Source organism: Camelus bactrianus, chromosome 12, assembly GCF_048773025.1.
Source record: "Camelus bactrianus isolate YW-2024 breed Bactrian camel chromosome 12, ASM4877302v1, whole genome shotgun sequence".
Taxonomy (NCBI): domain Eukaryota; kingdom Metazoa; phylum Chordata; class Mammalia; order Artiodactyla; family Camelidae; genus Camelus; species Camelus bactrianus.
Genome location: NC_133550.1, coordinates 8,137,922 through 8,157,409, shown reverse-complemented (window position 1 = coordinate 8,157,409; position 19,488 = coordinate 8,137,922). Strand labels below are relative to the sequence as shown.

At 43.2% G+C, this 19,488-nt stretch overlaps 1 long non-coding RNA gene across 1 annotated transcript; it reads left to right on the top strand.

Moving 5' to 3' along the window:
* The first annotated feature begins 11,032 nt into the window (after nt 1-11,032).
* On the top strand, nt 11,033-18,841 carry LOC123614431 (uncharacterized). Its single transcript, XR_006721820.2, has 4 exons — nt 11,033-11,215; nt 11,511-11,757; nt 17,451-17,631; nt 18,166-18,841. It is a non-coding gene; the product is annotated as an uncharacterized LOC123614431 (long non-coding RNA).
* The last annotated feature ends 647 nt before the right edge of the window (nt 18,842-19,488 follow it).

Genomic DNA, 19,488 nt, shown 5'->3' with positions numbered 1-19,488 from the left:
TCCTTCCTGTTGAAAGCCCTAGAATGCTGTCAGTAACACTTTATGCACAGAAGTCATTTATTTTTCCCAACTGCCTTTTGTGCACACACAGTCACCCTCGGGGCGGGAGCTCAGCTCGCCTTTCTCTCCCCCATGCTCAGACTTGAGGAAAATCACCTTCTCCTTTAAGCCCTAATCCCGTCTCCTAAGGATAAATATTGCTTTCTTATTTTTTTGACCACACCTCAGCCTTTCTCTTTTCTCTTTAATGACAGGTAAGGTAGCCAGTGCGGCTTTGCCCGGATGTACAGCACGCCGCGGGCCACTCTAAGGCAAAGAGACCGACGAGAAACGCAAGCTCTTCTCGGAAGGATGAGTGCCCCACGGTGGCTCGGCTGGGCTGGACTGCCAATAACTTCTCTCAGGGGTCACCCCTGAAATCCAAAGTGCATCTAGGGGAATGAGTTTGGATAGTAGGACAGAGAAGAAAATAAAAGCTCCTGGTCCTTCTCGCTGCGGTGACAAGCACTGAGATGGCTAGCGCTGCTTTCCTGTCTCTGTTTGGCCGCTGCCTTCTGGGCCCCCATTAAAAACCTCTCGCACGATAATTACTGCTCTTTGCTTCTTCAAAATGTCACGGAGCCTGGTTAGCCAATAGATCACCTCAGGCGAGGCTACAACTTCTCTTTTAAATATTGCATTAATCGTTCAAATGTCGAAGGATGTGAGTTATTAGCTTGGCACCAAAATGGTTTTTCCTCTTGGCTCTTTCTATTCCTTCTCTTACTATTACAGAAAAGCCAAACCAATACTTCACCATGGACACCACGTCCTTGGGGTCTAAATAACATTCCTTTGTTTCTATCTGTCATTCAATGTGTACATGATGCTGCGGCGCACGGTAGAGGCATGCCTGCCTGGTCGTGCCCGGCGGGGACGTGGCCACCCGCTGTGCACATCAGCTGAGACTCTAAACATGGCGCACAGCCAAAGGCAGGTGGTGAAAGGAGTCCAGGATGATGCACCAAGGACTAGATCTGGTCCCGCTCTGGCACAAACCAGCCGTGCAGCCCAGGGAAAGCCAATTAACTCCTCGGAATTCCTTAATATGAGGGAGTTATGAAGATCATCTCTAAGCTCAGAAATGCTGTGATTAGGACCGACGCAGGTTCGTGACAATTGGAAGACATGCAAGTTTTTGTAAGAAAAAACAAAGCAAGCTTGATCAGTGAGGGCAGGTTACAGTTCATTACTTACCAAGCAAGCTATAATTTAATAGAGCTCACTGATGATTCCCCTCGGTTTTGTGATCATCAGACTCTTTACTAGCCAAAGTATTTTAGAAAGAGAACAGAGTGTCTATGGCAAGAAGCTTACGCTGTAAACTCTGGTCAACAACGGGCGCACTGATTCACTAACACGTGAGAACAGTGGTGGGTTTGGGATGTACGCTGCTTCCTTTCTGAAAGTAGGCTAGTGATGCTGTAAATGCTCAGTTCTTTGGAGCAGAACTCCTCATCTCAGATCCCAGACCAACAATTTACGATGGCCCTGGGCGAATCATCTGAATTATCCAGAACCTCAGTTCCCTCCCTGGGAAAGCAAGCATACACGCGTACGTGTGTCTCTTGTCCGTGATCCTGGGGACAGGGTGCTGTGTCAGTTTGAGAGCCATTCACCATGCCACTGTGTCTAACTGGCCGTGCACAGTGTGACTGCACAGCTGAGAGCTGCTGTGTCGTGGGGGTGTCTGAGGCGCTCCTCATGCCCTCACTGCCCCGGGCAGGCGCGTGGGCCCATCACAGCTGTGCGGCTGAGTGCAGGCAGGTACATGATTTCCACCCCAACTGCCCTAAGGAGCTGCCATGAAGATAAAATAAAATGATGACCATGAACCACTCGCCACATTTCTATAGCATTTTATAACTTATAAAGGGCTTGCTTGTATGACCGCTGTTTTGGGCACCCTAACAAATGAATGAAATGTTTTATTACTTTTATTATTATTATTGTATAGATAAGGAGATCCAGAAATGAACTGATTAGCTTGAAGTGACTCAGCTAATCAAGGGGACAGCTATGTTAAACCTAGATCTTTGTCAGTGGCCAATATTTTCACGTGTGTTTCCCATTATATACCCACTTCCTTGTGAAAAAAGTTACAAGGTCTAATTATTGTAAAGCACATCACAAATATAAGATGCTGTTGATATTACAGAAAACTCTGGAAGGAAGGCTATGCTGTTGCAATCTCCGAGGTTATGTATTGATCAGGTTTTCCTAAGTAACTGAATTATTTCCCACGTCTCTGCAATTGAAGATGCACGCAGCTGAAGCTGATGGCAAAGTCAGGGAGAAGTCACAGTTGCAAATGCCAACTGGTTAAGGAATTTGCCTGGAAGCCTTGCGCTCCATGCTCTGTGGCTGACACTGTTGTGACGTCTGCTTAATGCGTTCAGTGTATGGACCGAGCCTGCTCCGGATTTGCTCTAGGATCAGTTCTTTCTCTGGCAGGAATCGGAAAGGCCTCGCGTTTCAGACAGTGAGATACCAGGACTGGGTCATCAGCAGAGAGGGCGGGAGCCGTGAATCGCTTCTAGAGGGGGTCAGGGGTGAATCCTCACTGAGCCAGTTTCCTCTTCCTCCTCAGCCTGGTGATCACCGCGCAGGGTAGCAGGTGGCCCCGTAATCCTGCCCTCGAAGCTTCCTGATCTGTCAGAGCCTAACAGCAGCTGCATCCAGGGTTAGTGTGAGCATTTAAAAACCAGCCTGTGCAGCACGGTTTACAAGAAATAATAGTTATTTTAATGGAGACGTTACTATAAGGAAATCACACCCAAGATCTTTGTCTTTTATCACAGACCTCCCATCACCTGAGCCAAGAAGCCAGCCAGGGTCACCTCCATTCTCTAGCCTGACAATCATTTCTTAAACCCTTAAAGGGGAGTGGGGGGGGCCAGTTCATTAAAAACACTTTTTATTAATAAGTATTCTTAAATCAAAGGGATCTGTCTTTGAAATTTCTTATCTAAGCTTTGTATATCTGTTTACTGCTGTCTCTGGAAGAATGAATAAATTAATTTCTCTCATGAGAAGCCGGGAACTGATGTCTGTATAATCACATGCCTGGTTTAAAAAAATCATGAATCCTGACTTTCTGGGCCCCATAGTCCTCATCTGTATACTGAGGATAATAAAACCCGCTCTTGTCTCCAGGACTGCGACCAAGATCAAAAGAGACAACAGACAGAAAACCTTATGAATAATTAAAAGCTTCAAATATATAAATGCCAAGAATAGCACTGAAATACTTGGTTTCAATCTTTGTTTTGTTCATTTATCTACTTTACTAAATTCTGTATCCTTTTCCCTTATTTTTTTTTTTTAATGGAGGTACTGGGGATTGAACCCAGGACCTTGTGCATGCTAAGCATGTGTACTACCACTGAGCTATTCCCAAACCTGTTTTACTAAATTCTAAAGCACCTTTTCTATCAACTAAGATGTTTAGTCTGCCTTCCAGAGAAAATCCAAACTAAAGTGGTTTAACTGGAAAACACTTATTTTTGCCAAATAACAACAACAACAACAACAAAACACATGGAGTAGGCCATCTAAGGCTGAATATTGCTGTTAAGGATTCAGTTAATTCTCTCTTCCTGCCACTCAGACCTTAAAGTTTGGTTTTTTCCTTCATGATCATACAATGGCTGCTTCATCTCCAAGATTGCATCCACATTCCAGGCAGACATCCTCATAAAGTTTTGTCAGATACTCCAGGAAAAGAAGTTCTCTGCACCTGTATTTAGAATTCCAGATACAGATGATAGCTTCCCCCACAGGAAAAAAAAAATTGTCGATTTATTAGTAAACAAAAAGGAATGAGATCCCTTATTCATATTCATAATTCACATTATATTGCAGACCCAAAGGTTAAAAAGGAAATTAAAAGGAAAATTAAAATTAAAAGGACATTAAATGGGCACGGGCCCATCAAATTCACTCAGGGAAATAAGGGGGAACTAGAGAGGTGCATTATTCATACTATCAGAACAGAAACAGGGAAAGAATAAAACAAAATGAAGGCAAGTAGATTAAACTATAGTAAAAAAGCAGTTTCTCTAAGGAGAATATGTCTGCCAGAGTTCTCCAGAGAAACAGAACAAATAGGAACCCAAGCAAGAGTTATGTTGTGGCTCAAGTGCAAAGACTGTCAGCTGGCACAATTCCCTCTTGTAATGATGTCAGGAGTTTTTTTCTTAAGGTCTTCAACTGATTGGATAAGGCCCACCACATTCTGGAGAACAATCGGCTTTACTCTATGTCTACTGATTTAAATGTTAATCTCATCTAAAAAAACACCTTCACAGCAACATCCAGATATGTTTGGCCATACCTCTAGGTACCAGAGCCTAGCCAAGCTGACACAGAAAATTAACCATCATAGGGACTACTGAGATCTTAGAAGACAGGCCAGGCAGATATGAAGTGCAGATTTTAATGACTTTTCCAGAGTTTCAGGATCTAGGACATTATTGGGAAACACCCTCCTAAAAGTCAGAAATTCCATATTAAAAAATAAACAATCCCTTGAATTTTGAGACTGCTATTTCTACTGGTTACAGAAAATTTGGACAGAATTGGGGGTAAGAACTGTATGATCATAAAACATGCACCATTAAAAAAGGGGTGTAATGGTAACAGCTCAGTGGTAGAGCTCATGCTTAGCATACACAAGGTCACGGGTTCAAATCCCACTACATTCGTTTAAAAAAAAAAAGAATATTATAGTATTTTGTTAAAATAGTGGGGCCCTATGAATCATGCCCCCTTTTGTTCATTCCCATCTGCTATGTCACTTTGCCATGCCTTCCATCCAGAGGTGGAGCCCATTTCCTCACTCCTTAAATCTGGGATTGTCAAGTGATTCTTTTGACCAATAGAAAGCAGCACAACTGATGTCGTACGATTCTCAGGGATTGCATCTCCTGCTTTCACTCTCTTAACACGACCCTGAAACCACTGTGCTGTGAAGAAACCCAGGCATGTGGAAAGAGAGGTCCAGCTGTCCAGCTGAGTCCAGTCCCCACTGACCTGCCAGCTACATGTAGCCTCAAGAGTGAGCCCCGGCAAATGAGCAGATGAACAAGCCAGCCAACCCAAGGATTATCCAAAGTAATAGGTCACTGCTGCTGTCAGCCACTCAGTTTTGTTTGTTGTACAACCATAGATAACCAAAACATAACTGCAATTCATTTATGTTTATGGCTGCCTAGTACTTAATATTTCATTGAATGACTTCACAATTTTTTTAAAATATATTTCTTTCTTGATAAACATTTGAAATGTTCCTAGTGTATTGCTGTCAAGAAAAATGCCACTTATGAACATTGATATAAACAGTTACACAAATACAAACATTTCTCTGGAGTATGTACGTAGGAATAGAATTACTGCTGTAAACAGGAGCGTTTTCAATTTAACTATCAAAGCAGTTATCAAGCTGCTTTCCAAAGTACAAACCATGCAGGGATTAAACAAACAAACCATAAAAGGAAAGGTTAGTAAACACACTAATTTAAGTCAAGGACTTTTTCATCAAGGACAACATAAAAGAAAAGACCAGCAGCAAACAGGACGAAGGCATCTGCCTGCTTGTAATTAACAAAGAATGAATGCACTGAACACATAAAGAATTATGAATCAATAGGAAAAGGTAAACAAGCTATTAGGAAAATATATATATAAACAAAAAATATCACAGAAGGAAAAATAAAATGGCCCAGAGGCATATTAAAATGAGTTTCCAGTTCAATAGTAAATAGGGAAATGCATTTCTTAATGAACCCAAGACATTTCTTTGCCATTTTAAAGGAGGTGGATGATATTGACAAAACAAAATTTAAGATATGTTTCATAACTATTTACCAACTAAACTTCTCTCTTGAACGTTCAAAAGTAACAAATCTGGAATCCAAAGAGTGACAGTGAAATATACAATATTACTGCAGGTGCAGGGAAAAATAACTAATTCTGCAGGTAAGACTGTAATTAATACATTACTAGAGATGGATTTGGCAGTATACACCAAAAGCTTTGAAAATGTGTATACTCTGAGTCAGGAATTTGACTCCTGGGAATTTATTAGCCAACTGCAGAGATGTTTGCCCTGGAACCTGCACGCCTTGACCGTAACATCCTTCCAACGGGTCCGTCTCACCTGCAGTTCTTCCTGAGTGGTAAGGCCAACCTTTACATCAGGTGAGCCTGACCTCATCCTGCAAGAGGTGCAGGGACTGACTGGTCAGGCATAAAATGTTGCGCAGGGGCAACGGCACACCAAGAGACGAGAGCCCTCGGTTACAGAGACAGGAGCCAAAAGGATAGGTTAGGGGCTGCCACGATGCATTAATACAGAGATGAGAATTATGAGGAAGCAGGGGAAGACTGTTGGTAAAAAGAAGGGAATGAAACAGATGTGCAGACAGAAGCGGCTCTTCTAGGGCAGCCTTAGAGGGCAACGGTGTGCCCTTCTGGACCCAGTTCCAGCCCACATGTATCATTACCATAAAGCATCCTTTCTCTGAGGAGTCTCAAGCAAGACTGTTTCTTAAAACCAAGAAAGTTCCCACTAAAATAACCCCAAAATGAAATAATATATAAGGACACAAAATTGTGACACTGAAGCACATGGACTAGATGACAAGTTCACGATGGTAACTGTTTTGTCTCCTCTAGGGGATGTGTGGTCTGCACCTCTGGTGTAATTTACTTCCGGGGAAGAAAATCACTAGGAAACTTGGACTGTAGGACCAAGCTATGTTTTCCAATCTGATCCCGCCAGCAGTAGATGGCATTTTGAGCCACCCAAAGTAAGTGAACACATTTAAAAGAAAAAGAAGCACATGACAGAACAGTATACCTAACTCTTTGCATTTCTTCCTTGACATTTGCACATGCAGTGTGTGCTAAGCACAGACATAGACCAGACAGAACGTGCATCAAAATACTGACTGTGGCTGTCTCTGAATTGTGACATTATTGGGTTTTGGGGGGCGGTCTTTATCCACAGTGAAATGGATAACTTTGGAAATAAGTACTTAAATCCTTTAATGTGAGCTTGTGAATATCTGTGCCATTGGATAGCACCTCTGTATGTTTCTTCCATGGGAAAGGCCAGTTCCATAGGAGCAGTTTGAGGATGCCGATTCGTGGTCAGATGTTTCCCACTTACTTGCATAAGTGAGCACTATTGGTCAAAACACAAGAGTCAGCCCTGAGCTGGGCATTAGGAAGATGCTGACAGTTTTAACCGAGCCCTTCAGGACCACCCTGGTTGGACCTCCTGATTGTTCTTTTCACAAGTGCCCCGCTCTGCTCATGAGATTTAGGAGGAAATGCCAAAGACTGTTACTGGCAGAGTTATTTGATATATTATTCAACATCAAAAAGTCGTTTTAATGAGAAAAATTTGTAGCCGAGCTTATTTTTGTGACCATGTTTTGAATTAACATTCTCTAATAAACTTATTAAGGTTTTATAAGGTAGTTGTTCAATGTTCATTTCTTATTACAGACTATTTATTTAGTAATGGTTTTAAAATAGACTCTCTCTGTAATGTGCAGCAAATAGGATTTTAATAATCAAGAAATGGTTACTTTTATGCCATGTTAATCATTAAATTGAGCCAGGAAATAACATTGTTGAATCGGATGAAAATATTAAACCTTTAGCAAGAGACTGGATAAATCCATTCGATCATCTGAGGTTTACCTATGAGTTAACTCATTGTGAAAAGATAATAAATGATTTCATTATTCCCCATCTGTTGGAAATACAATTAAATGCCGTTTGATTTCTGTAGCCACAAAACTCCTGCCATCACTCCATTCTCAGCACTAGCTCTACTGAATATTGATGCTCCTAGAGGATAAACTACAGATGCCTAAAGAAGGGAGGTAGCGTGAATCTTACTTTAGATCCATGACAAAGCTACACCCTTTCACCCACTATATTCCACTCACCCATCTCATCAGCGACAGAAAGCAGCGGATCCCCTCAGTCCCCAGGCACACTCAGTCCCCTTCCTTCCACATTCCTCGGACACTGGGGCTCCCTCTGCCCTTCTCTTGTTTGCAGTATTGTCCTGATCTATTTACATGACTACTTCTTCCCAAAATGATGACAAGTTCTTTAAGGTCAGGGACAATATCTAATTCACTATGAAATAATGGGGCAAAAAGTATTACTTAAAGCCTAAGCTGACTGTACCAACTTCTACTCATTAGGAAAAACATCACAGTTCTATTAGACAGAAAGGATTTTTTGACGGGCTCCATTGTCTTTCTCTGAGACTTCTGCAGAGAGAGGAGGGGAAAGACTGAAATTGCAAGACCTCTTCCAGTTCTTTTGTGCTGTTACTTGGTGGGAGCTGGGGTACACATCCCATCGTTTAGCAGAATGCCGTAGACGTGTCTCCACATACTGAGGCTTTGAATTAAAGGTAAACCCAAAGCAGAGGAACAGGAAATAAACTGCTCTACATAATCCAGTAAGGAGAGCTGAGTTTCCCCAGGTTGCTTAAGGGTAAAGGCGGCAGGGGGTGTCCCACTAAACTGAAAGCCAGAGATTCTGGAGAATGGCTCTCAAACGATCTGTGGTGAAGGATAGGGTTGAGGAGTGGTTAGTTTTTTGTTGTCGGGAGCTGGTTTTTTTTTCACGGGGAAGGTTAGTTTTAAATCATCACTGACCAGTGGTTGTAAGTACTCACTCTCAGTTTCAGGTGCCTCCTGGTGAACTGATGAAAGTCCATCACTTTGAGTAGCATTGAGCTAGAGGGTGGGGAGATCAAAGGACTCACCAGCAATAATGTCTAACATTCAGTTTTAAATTGTTATTGCTAATATGTATGGACCCTTTATGGCATCGATTTTTTTAACGCTTTGTAAGACTGGATTTTGTTCGGGTTGTAGTTGGGAATTGAGGGATTTTGGAAAACAAGGAAGGAAGACAATTTTATGTCTTGGTCAGCATAGAGCAGACAAGAAAAAGGAATTGATGGTGGTATACTAAAGTTCGATGAGATCAAAAAATTAAAGCCAGAAGTCACCTTGATGTTATAATTTCTGCAGATTGCCAACTACCTCAAAAGACCACCAGCAGTCTTTAGATTAAGCAAAGCCAAGTTTATGGCTCATTGCAGTAAAGGAGATCGTAACCTTGACAGAGTCTTTGTAGCGTCTTGAAAGAGAGAGTACAAAGGAAAGATAAGGGTCTGGTTTTCGGTGGGTCCCTCAATGTGAAAACAGAACTGAGTAGAGTTTGTGGCATAATAGTTTAGAACTGGCAGACACGGTGAGGACAAGGTTTTAAAGGACATCTTGAAGAGCAAGCAGTCCTCTGAGAAACCCAGTTGAATAATCTATTGTTCTGGGAAGGAGGCTGTTTACTTTGATGAAGACCACTTGGGTAATCTACTATTGAAAGAAATGGATTTCAGAAAGTTCATGAGACAGACGTCCTCCTGGATCAGAATTTCCTGAAAAAAATAAAGTCAGCTTAATGCGGAGTGTTGAGCAGTGAAGCCATGCTAAGGCAGACACTGAGCTACAGATTTTAGCTCTTAGGGACCGGTAGATGCAAACCGTGTAGAAGATGCTAGGTTTCTCCGAGGTTTTAGAATAAGAAATCCGGTCTCATGTGACATGGGGTTGCATTTGTTATCCTTGTCATCTAGCAATGACAGGCATGTAAAAGGGACTTGACAAATATGAAAAAGGAATAAGTAAATAAATGAGTGAGTGAATGAGCACACCCCCCCCCCAATACTATTTAATTCAAAGCCTGAAAGCTCTGGCTTTTTAATGTCCTCTATTGTAATGACTTTTTTTTTTTTTAATTGAAGTATAGTCAGCTACAATGTGTCAATTTCTGGTGTACAGCATCATGCTTCAGTCATACATAAACATCCATATATTCATTTTCATGGTCTTTTTCATTAAAAGTTACTACAAGATATTGAATCTAGTTCCCTGTGCTATATTGAACTCAGTAATGACTTCTTATTTCAACATCATCTATTTTGTTGAGAAGAAGCAGCAAAAGGAACCACACTGGGCTTCCAACATGAGCACACGAGCAAGTCTGATGAATGACTGTAGAACACTGGACTCTTAAACATGCCATCTTGAACTGGCTGGAAATCTGGTCTCCCCGCATCAGCCCTGTGAAATCTGAAAGTGCCCCTTTATAAAGAAGTGGTGTCTCTGCCACAGGAGGCAATGAGAGCCTGAACTCAGACTGCCGGTGGACATATTTGATGCGATTCCTCCTTCTGTGCCCTTCTAATTTCCACTTGGAGAGACTCCCTGACCTTGCAGCTGACTGATGGGACTTTGCCAGGCAAGCAATAAATTCAGCTTTGTTTCAGATCTTAATTTGGTGGTTTTTCCTTAGTGCTTAACAATTCTAATAGAATCAGAATCTCGAGATATAGTTAAGAGGTAGACTATTAATAAAATCCCAGCCCCACTGTGGAAGAGATTCTAAAATTGTAAGTATTGTTTTCTCTAAAACAATAGTCTAAAACTTTATACAATCAAAACTTTATAATAGTCTACTTTGAAAATGCAGTCATTACAGACTGTGACATATACATTGTGGCTGACTGGTGATGTATCTCAAATATTAAAATGTTCTGTGGACAACGGCACGACCTATTTTAAAACAAGAACTGCCCCCCCAGAGGACCTCGGGTCTTGAATCCAAAAGCATCTCTACCCACCCTCCTTCAGTTGTGTGCTTCGCTTTCTGATATTGTTTGAAATTCCTTTAGATGAGTGTTTGAAAGCAAAAGCGTTTTTTAAAAGTAAACTTCTCCAGGAAGTACAGGGCGTTATTCATTTATACACACTCATTTATATATTATGAATTTGGTCAAATAAGGGCATGTGATTCAGGCACTTACTAGCTATCAGGGGGAGGTGTGAGTCTGAGTCAGCTGCCTCAGAGGTCTGCTCAGGACGGAGAGCAACTGCTGCAAGCCAGTAAGCCCTGGGAGAGCAATGACCGAAGCGAGACGGGAACATCCCAGTCGGTGCATGCAAGGAACGTTCTCCGAAACTGAATGAAACAGGGTGGTCTGGCTCTAGCTCTGTGTGCGAGTTGGAACCTGTCTGTAATATTTTTAGGATGTCTTGGTCGTTGAAACGGTGGGATCTCTGAGCAGAAGAGAGAGGTACCTCCGCTACGCATTTTTAGAAAATTTTACTTTTGTTTGTCTCTCCAGCAGAGGTTGGGTTTGCAACCTGACAGTCTGCATTTAAAATGTTCTGTTGGAGTATTCAGTTCATTTATTTTTAATTAAAATGTTATTAAGATTATAAAACTGGTATGAAAATTAAAAGCAGATGGGACAAATTACGCATGCAATGTGCTGACATTAAATATTCACCAACCCCCCCTGCTGATCTGGGTAACTTCAGAGTGGAGAGCAGAAAAGTCACCCTGGCTTCCAACTTTGTTCTTTTCAGTTTCCCACCAGATGTCCCTGGACACCCTCCCACTCTGTTGTGAGTCACAAGTAAATGCTTCTTTCTGGCCTGCTAGTCCATTGCTGTGGCAAAACGGGGGAAAGGGATGGAAAGCCAGTGACCTCTTACCATCCCAGGTAAGAAAACCTGTTCCATGATCAACAGAGCCCACAGGACACGTGCGACATGGACATCTTGAGATGAGCACTCCAACGGAACATTTTAAATGCAGGCTACACCGAAGCAGGTAATTCTAGGTGATGGGCACACATGTGCTGTGTGTGTGGGTAAGGGGGAGAGAGAGACTGGTCAGGAGGCTTTTTCTTTTTTCTTTTTTTTGGTGAGGGGGAGGTAATTAGGCTTCTTTATTTTGGAGGAGGTACCGGGCATTGAACCCAGGACCTCATGCACGCTGAGCATGCGCTCTACCGCTTGAGCTATACCCTCCCCCACCGGAGGCTTCTATATAGGACGTACAAACCCTTCACCTTCTTAGTCTCGTCTCTGCAAAGTGCAGTTGTGTTAGTGATATCTCAGCTCTGCATTTTTAGAAATACAGCACTTTATCTTCCTCGGAATGCTGCATCGGCAAATCTGACCATCAATAGGTTACATCAGATTCCTTTTAGAGGCTCCTTAAAATCAAAGTTGTACCAACATTTCCATTAAAGAGAATAAATCCAGAAGAATCCAGAAGAAAAAATTTACGTATACGTTTTCCTCCTTAATGTTTTACTCAGGTGAAAAGAAGGCAGTCAAAAAATGTAAAATATTTCAAAAATAAAGTTGACACAAATGTAAGAATCTACAGTAGTTCAGGAAAACAAAGAAGCAACTGGAAATTTTTCATTAAAGCAATCCTTCTCAAAGAAGAAGGAAAAAATAACAGTAAGTGTACTCCTGGGTTTCCCAGCTAGAGAAGAGATCCTAAACCGTGTCCATGGTTTACCTCAGATCAGAAACTGCATTTTTTAATGCATTTTAAAAAACAGAGCTAGATGTATTTCCATAAGTCCTGGATCCAAGTGCAGGCTGTGGAACCTGTGTCTGCTGAGGTCCAATCGGGGCCTCACTGGGGTGGCGGCACTGTCACTGGTGAACAGGCTGATTGTGCAGCCTCCAAACCTAATTCTCTGGCCTCTTGGAGTTTCCATAAGCTCCCGAGGGTTCTTCAATTCATTCCTTTTCTGTTTAAACTGCCTAGACCGGCTTTTATTTTTTAAACGCCCTCACACAGAGATAACTGACAAAGTGCACCCTCCACAGAATGGCCAGAGTGACATTTCCATACAAACATCAATACATCACACTCCCTTGATCAAAATCTTCCAGTGGGCTTCCCACTGCCACCACTCTGCAGCCCAGACTGCACGCCAGGACTGTGGGCCCATGCCTGGACCTCTGCTGCAGCCCACATCCCCGGACGGTGCGCCCTGCCTGTCTCCTTCCCCATCCCTGTCAGTCACTCCACTCCAGCCATACTGGCCTCTTTCTAACCCTCAGACATACCAGCTCCTTCCCACCTCAGGGCCTTTGCACTTGTTACTCCAGCTTCCAGAACCTCCCATTGCTGCTGCCCTCGCACCACTGAGATCTCCATAAAGTAATCACTGTTTCACCTCCTTGACCACTCCAGGCCCTCTGCCTTACATCCTCTCATTGTATCTTCTACTTACTCAGTTCTCAGATGTCCAGGAAATTATTTTATTGATTAATTTCCTTAACTGCATATTTATTTCTTCATATATGAATATAAACAGCTGGAGGGTAGGAACTCTGTCTTATCCCAGCATTTAGAACAATGCCAAGAATGTCGTAGATATTCAGTATTCACTACAAGACAAACTTTCAAAATATCTTTCAATATTTTTATGAAGTTTTCATTTTAAAACTGATGCTGTTTATTTTCTAAAAGAAAGAAAGCAATGTGTTTTCATTTGAGGTAACTTGGAAGAGACAAAAGATCACAAAGGAGAAAACAAAAATCACCTACCTTTACTTCCACACCCAGGGGCAAGTGCTAATAACAAACTGATCAATTTCCTTTATGCATTTTTTTCTGTAGCACATAGAACCAATTTTTATGTAATTGAGATTATGTTTCAACTCTATTAGTTTCCTAGGGCTGCTGTTACAAGTTACCACAAATAGGAGGGCTTAAAATAACAGAGATAAGCAACTTACAGAAAGGCAGAAAATATTTGCCAACCATATGTCTGATAAGGAGTTAATATCCAAAATATCCATCAACTCTGCAGAAAAACCAAACAAGCCGATTTTTTAAATGGACAGAAGATCTGAGCAGACATTTCTCCAAAGACATAAAATGGCCAGTGAAAAAATGCTCATCAGCACTATCACCAGGGAAATGCAAACCAAAACCACAATGAAGTATCACCTCACAGCTATCAAACTGGTTATTACCAGAAAGACAAGAGATGAGAGTGTTGACCTGAAGATGTGGAAAAACTGACACCCTTGGGCACTGTTAGTGAGAATGTAAAATAGTGCAGCTACTATGGAAAACAGTATGGCATGGCAGTCTCTCAAAAGATTAAAATAAGAACTAACATATGATCCAACAATTCCACACCTGGGTATATATCCAAAAGTGTTGAAATCTGAATCTTGAAGAGGTATTTGCACTTCTATGTTCATTGCATCATTACTCACAATAGCCAAGAGGTAGAAAGAACCTAAATGTCCATTGGTGGATGAACAGATAAAGAAAATTTGGTGTATATATAAAATGGAATATTACCCAGCCACAAAAAAAGAAGGAAATCCTGTTCCATGCTACAATATGAATCTTGATGACATTGCGTTAACTGACATAAACCAGTCTCAGAGGGACCAATGCTACCATGATCCCACTAATATGAGGTATCTAAAGTATTTAAATTCATAGAAACAGAGGAGACGGGTAGCTGCCAGGGACCAGAAGGAGGGGAAAATGGGAAGTTGCTATTCAACAGGTATAGAGTTTCAGTCATGCCAGAGGAGAAAGTTCGAGATGCCTAATATACATTATACACATAAACATTTGTTAAGAGGGTCGATCTCATGTGGTTTTTTTAACCACAGTTTTTGCAAAACTTTTTTGAAAAAAGAGAGTTATCCATTCACAGTTCAAGAGGTCATAAGTTCAAAATCAACATGTCGGGGGGGGGGGGCCATGCTCTCCCTGAAAGCCCTAGGGGAGAATCCTTCCCTGCCCCCTCTGAGCTTCCGGCGGCTTCTGGCAATCTTTGGCAGTGCTTTTCTCAAGGATGTACCACTCCAGTCTCTCCCTCTGTGGTCACCTGACCATCTTCTCTGGGTGTCTGTGTCTCCGTGTGTTCACATGGCCCTCTGTAGAACACCAGCCATTGGACTCAGGGCCTACCCTCATCTAATGTGACCTCATCTTAATCAGTCATGTCTGCAAAGACCCTATTTCTAAGTAAGGTCACATTTCTGGAGATCTGTTCTCATCTCAACTTCTTTCAGGCTTCACCCTAAGACCCAAGTTCAAAGCTATACTTCAGCTCTGAAAAGACCCCGGCCACTCAGTCCTCCTGTCCCTGACCCTCTGGTTGAGGCAGGTCAATTCTGGCTCCAAGGACAGGCAGTTCTTGGCCATCGGGTTCCCCTATGCTCGCCTTGCAGACCTCTCCTTCATTACTACTGGAGATTGCTCTCATCTCAGCCCAGGGAAGTTGACCTCCAGCCCTTAAACCATTTCTTTTCATTAGTGTTGCTTATTTGAGGCACATTCACACAAAGATTCTAAAACGAGTCCCACCCTTCAGAGACATCCAACTTTTGCACACCTTGCTCCACAACAGTACTTGGATTCAGCTTCTGATGAGGCCTTCCACCTGGGTCTTCTCTAACTAGCTGGCCTACGGTGGGCTTACATTATCTTCCGAAAGCTCATGAAAGCCCTGTTGAACATGGCCTTGAACTTCTGGGAGTCTACCTCATTAGCAGATCAGAATGACCCAAGAATGTGCTGGGCTAAGGAATGCTCAGACAACACTCTTGGCCCATTTCTGCTGTTCCAAGCAGCCTTCTCTCAGGAGAGTATTGTGCAAACAATATGAAAATACATTAGAAAATACAGAAATATTAAAAATATTTTTCTCAGCAGCATGAAAGATTTCTGGTTAGAACTGCACTTGGGAAAGCTAGTTCTTGTAGTTGCATATAGAGGGAATCAAGGATGGTGGGGGGAAAGGATGAGGAAAAGACTAGAAGAAGTTTTGTGAATGAGGGGAGGACCAGACAGAAGGCAGAAGTCATGAGATCTCTATTCAGTTTAACTTATGGGCCACTATGGCTTGGCCAATGTTCCCACATGTCAACGAAGTGTGTCATTGAGCTGGTTTAGACACGCATAGACTCTTCTTAGAAGAACATCTGTCTGAAAGAGACTGAGTGGAGTGCCAAAGGGGGGCAGACGACGACACAGAGCTCTGATGCTGACCCTTAAGTGAAGCAGCATGCAAAACAGGACATCTCTAAGTGGCTTGTGATGGTGGAGTACCGTCAGCTCCCATAAGCTTTTAGGAGCCTACATGTCCCCGTGGAATGAAGACAGACAGGGGGAGGCAGGCTACTTTGTTTAACAAATAACAGTATTTGACAAAATGGAAAAGTATTCATGTTTTACTAAAACTCTCAGACAAGACACCCGTGTGCGTGCTATAAAAATATTACACTAATCATCAAAGAAACCATAAAGCGGTGAGGAATTAATTTACCGGCCAGAGTTTTAAAAAAGAGGTGGACTGTGACCCTACCATTTCCAGGTCTGAAAATGGTACATTTAAATGCCATTTTTTTAAAATTATTTTTTGGCCAGTTTACTTTCAAATTCTAAAGAGAAGGAAGTGTGGAACAAAAATCTTTGTACTTCCCTGGGCACAACAAATATAACATAATCCCTTTTATCATTCTTGTTTGCCTGTGGAAAAATTCAAAACCAGAAATATGATTCAATTCAAGAACCTTTAACCTTATTTCATGTGATGCTGTGCTGTTTGTCATTAAGACAGTTCTGATTAAAGGTTTATTGACTCAATAGATACTCTGTATTATATATTACTGTTTTAAAAGAGCAAAGCCAACTCATTAGTTAGAAACCAGCAAAGCATCCAAGTGTTTTGTTCAACTGACAATACGAGAGAGAACCAGTGGAAATGTACTGCTGGAAAGCATTATCACCAGAAGATACTCACGGAGCTGACACTTTTTGACATTTCCCATGTTCCTTCTGAAAATACTTGGGTTAGAATCAGACCTTTCAACATCACCAAATAGCATCTGATTGATTTCCAGGCGATTCTGCAGACTCTGGAAGCTGAAGTACAAGGGCAATGGACCCAGTGTCTCTGAATCCACACACCAGACCCAAAGCCGCACCCAGGGTCCCGCCCTCTCGCCACCCGTACCCCCGCCACCAGCACCATCAAGGCTGAACTTGAACGATAATACAATCTTGTGTAGCCCAGGTTTCTGAAACCAGACAAAAAACCAGAGAAGAGAACAATCAAGGCATGTGACTAATAAGAACAGCAATACTAACAAAAATCGCCTTGCCTCTGACTGAAGGCGAATGGCTGGGTCGTCCCTTTCCCTGGCAGAGCAGCTCAAACTCCTGCTAAAAAATCCCCACGTGTTCTCTGTGCAGCCCTCACCTCCACTTGCCGCAGTGGTCTTGCTGTCTGCTGTGTCAGGGCCTGAGGGATGCAGTCCCCAGTTTCCTCCTGATTCTGCTACATCTACCCCAGGTTTCTCCTCAAAACGTCCTACTGGGGCTGCTGGGACGCAGCCTTGCCACCCCCACTTCCTTTCCTCCCATCCCGGCTCCCACTGCCTTCACTGAGTACACTCCCTTCCACACTCCCAGACACAGTGCCCTGTTTCAGAGGATGGGTCTGCCTTTTCTGCCCACAGGACTTTGCCAAGCACCACCAGTGGGGGATTCAGCAATGTTTACTCCACTGATGCAAGATACTGACATCGCATCAGAACAGGGGACCCTCCTTAACAGCAGCTGCAGCCTGACAGAGCGACGGAATGATGCTTTGAAAGCAATGATTAGGCCCCACCTTGAAGATGACGCTCTGTGAGGCCGGTGAGCATCCTTTACAACACAGCATACACTTTTAAATAACAGCCCCCCTATGGTGTGGTGTGTTCCGGCAGGTCAAATACACGGGTCCCGGAAGCAAGGAGCAGAAGTGGTAGAGGCCCCCTTACCATCATTCCCAGTGACCTGCCTGGAGATTTGGGCTCCCTGACCCAACCATGAACCTTTGGGCTCCAGTACCTAGAGGTCCTGGGGGAATGCTTCCACCAGAGGACACAGTTCAAGATCTACTTAATTTTAAGCTATAGCTGCCACCCAGTTTGAGTCTTTTGTGTCAAGAGACAAGTAGACAAGGAAAAGTGTCATTGAATTGGCAAAATTAATAACTCTTAACAGGAGAGGAGGCAGCAGCTTAGAGACAACACGGGCAGGGAAGAACATGGTCGACACCCAGGTAATCCGCTGGGCACCTCTTAGTACCTTTCTACCCAATTTTGATAGAAAATGGAGACGTAACTAAGAAAGGCATGGTGACCAGTGGCTCAGAGCCCTCAGGGATGACGCTGGTCCCCTTGCCAGGTCAGCCACATGGGGCAGCAGACGTGTGAATCACGAGCGAGGGCAGCGGGGAAGGAGAGGAGCAGCAGCAGGCACGCCTGGACCCACCGAACTCCCCCCGTTACGTCTCAGAAGGAAACAAGATCAACCGGAACTGTGGAGGGCTTGTCCCCAGGGGAGGGGGTCGCACTGTATGAAACGAGCAGATCCCAGGGCTAGACTGGTGGCTGGGGTGGGCTACCACCTCGCTCTCCCCTTCACTGATGAGGCTCTAGCTTCTGAGAACGTGTGCTGATGGCAGATCTAGAGCTTGCCCGCAGCCAGATGGAGCTCCCGCTGCTCGGGGTCAACTGGTGTCCCATGACTGGTCCACGGGAGATTTCAAGGGATCAGATCAGCCCCCTCGCCTTGACATGACGTGGCTCTGAAAGGCCGTGCCAGGACGGGGCTCCATGGGGGATTCGCCGAGGCCCCAGTCACATCCCAATTCAACTTTTCCCTCTGCCCAGCGTGCTTCCCTCACTCCTTTACTGGGGCCGCCCACCACTCCTTACGAACCTTCTGTGCACAAATCACAGAAGCGTTTCCAGGGGAAGTCACCCTAAGACAATCTCATGAGCCTTGGTTTGTGCATCTGTAAAACACAGCAACACCTACCTTATAGGGTTGTTATGAGGATTAAATGAAAAACTACACATAAAGCATTAAACATAACTCTTTGTTCATGCAATAGACATTACGTGTCCATTCTTGTGTGGTTCTCATTCCTGATCTGTGTGTCAGTGGTGACGTCACTGTCACGAGCATCTAGAAAGTCTGTCCATTAGTGTCTCCTAGAACTAGTGTGGTACGAGGGCCTTTCCTACCTCCCCTGCCCTCTGTCCGGTTGTAGTTTATCTTCAAGCCTGGGTCTCCTAGCTCCAAATGAAAGCCTCTGAAAGACTGTGTGGTGTCCAGGGCCTTTCTCTTCGGGGATGCAAGAAACAAATCTCTAAGACTGCTAAAGAAATGAAGGAAAATTATCAGACCTAGCTCAGAAAGAGAAGTGATCTTCAGATTATTTCTGATTTGACTGTAGTGCATGTTTGAAGACTGTAAAATGAGAATCTGGGGTCCTGTTATTGATCTCAAGAAAATGAATTAAGTCTTCAGAATTACGCCTAATAATTAGAATACCCAGAATTAGACATTCAGTTCCTAACCTGGAAGCCACGGAGCTGTTTTTGGAAGGATAACAAGTAAGGAGTTTCTCTGTTTTCTTCTTGGTGCGCCTCAGCGCTCTAGCTAAATAACCCACTCTGCTAAAAATGGACGGGCAGTGACCACTCTCCTCTCCACCCTTCT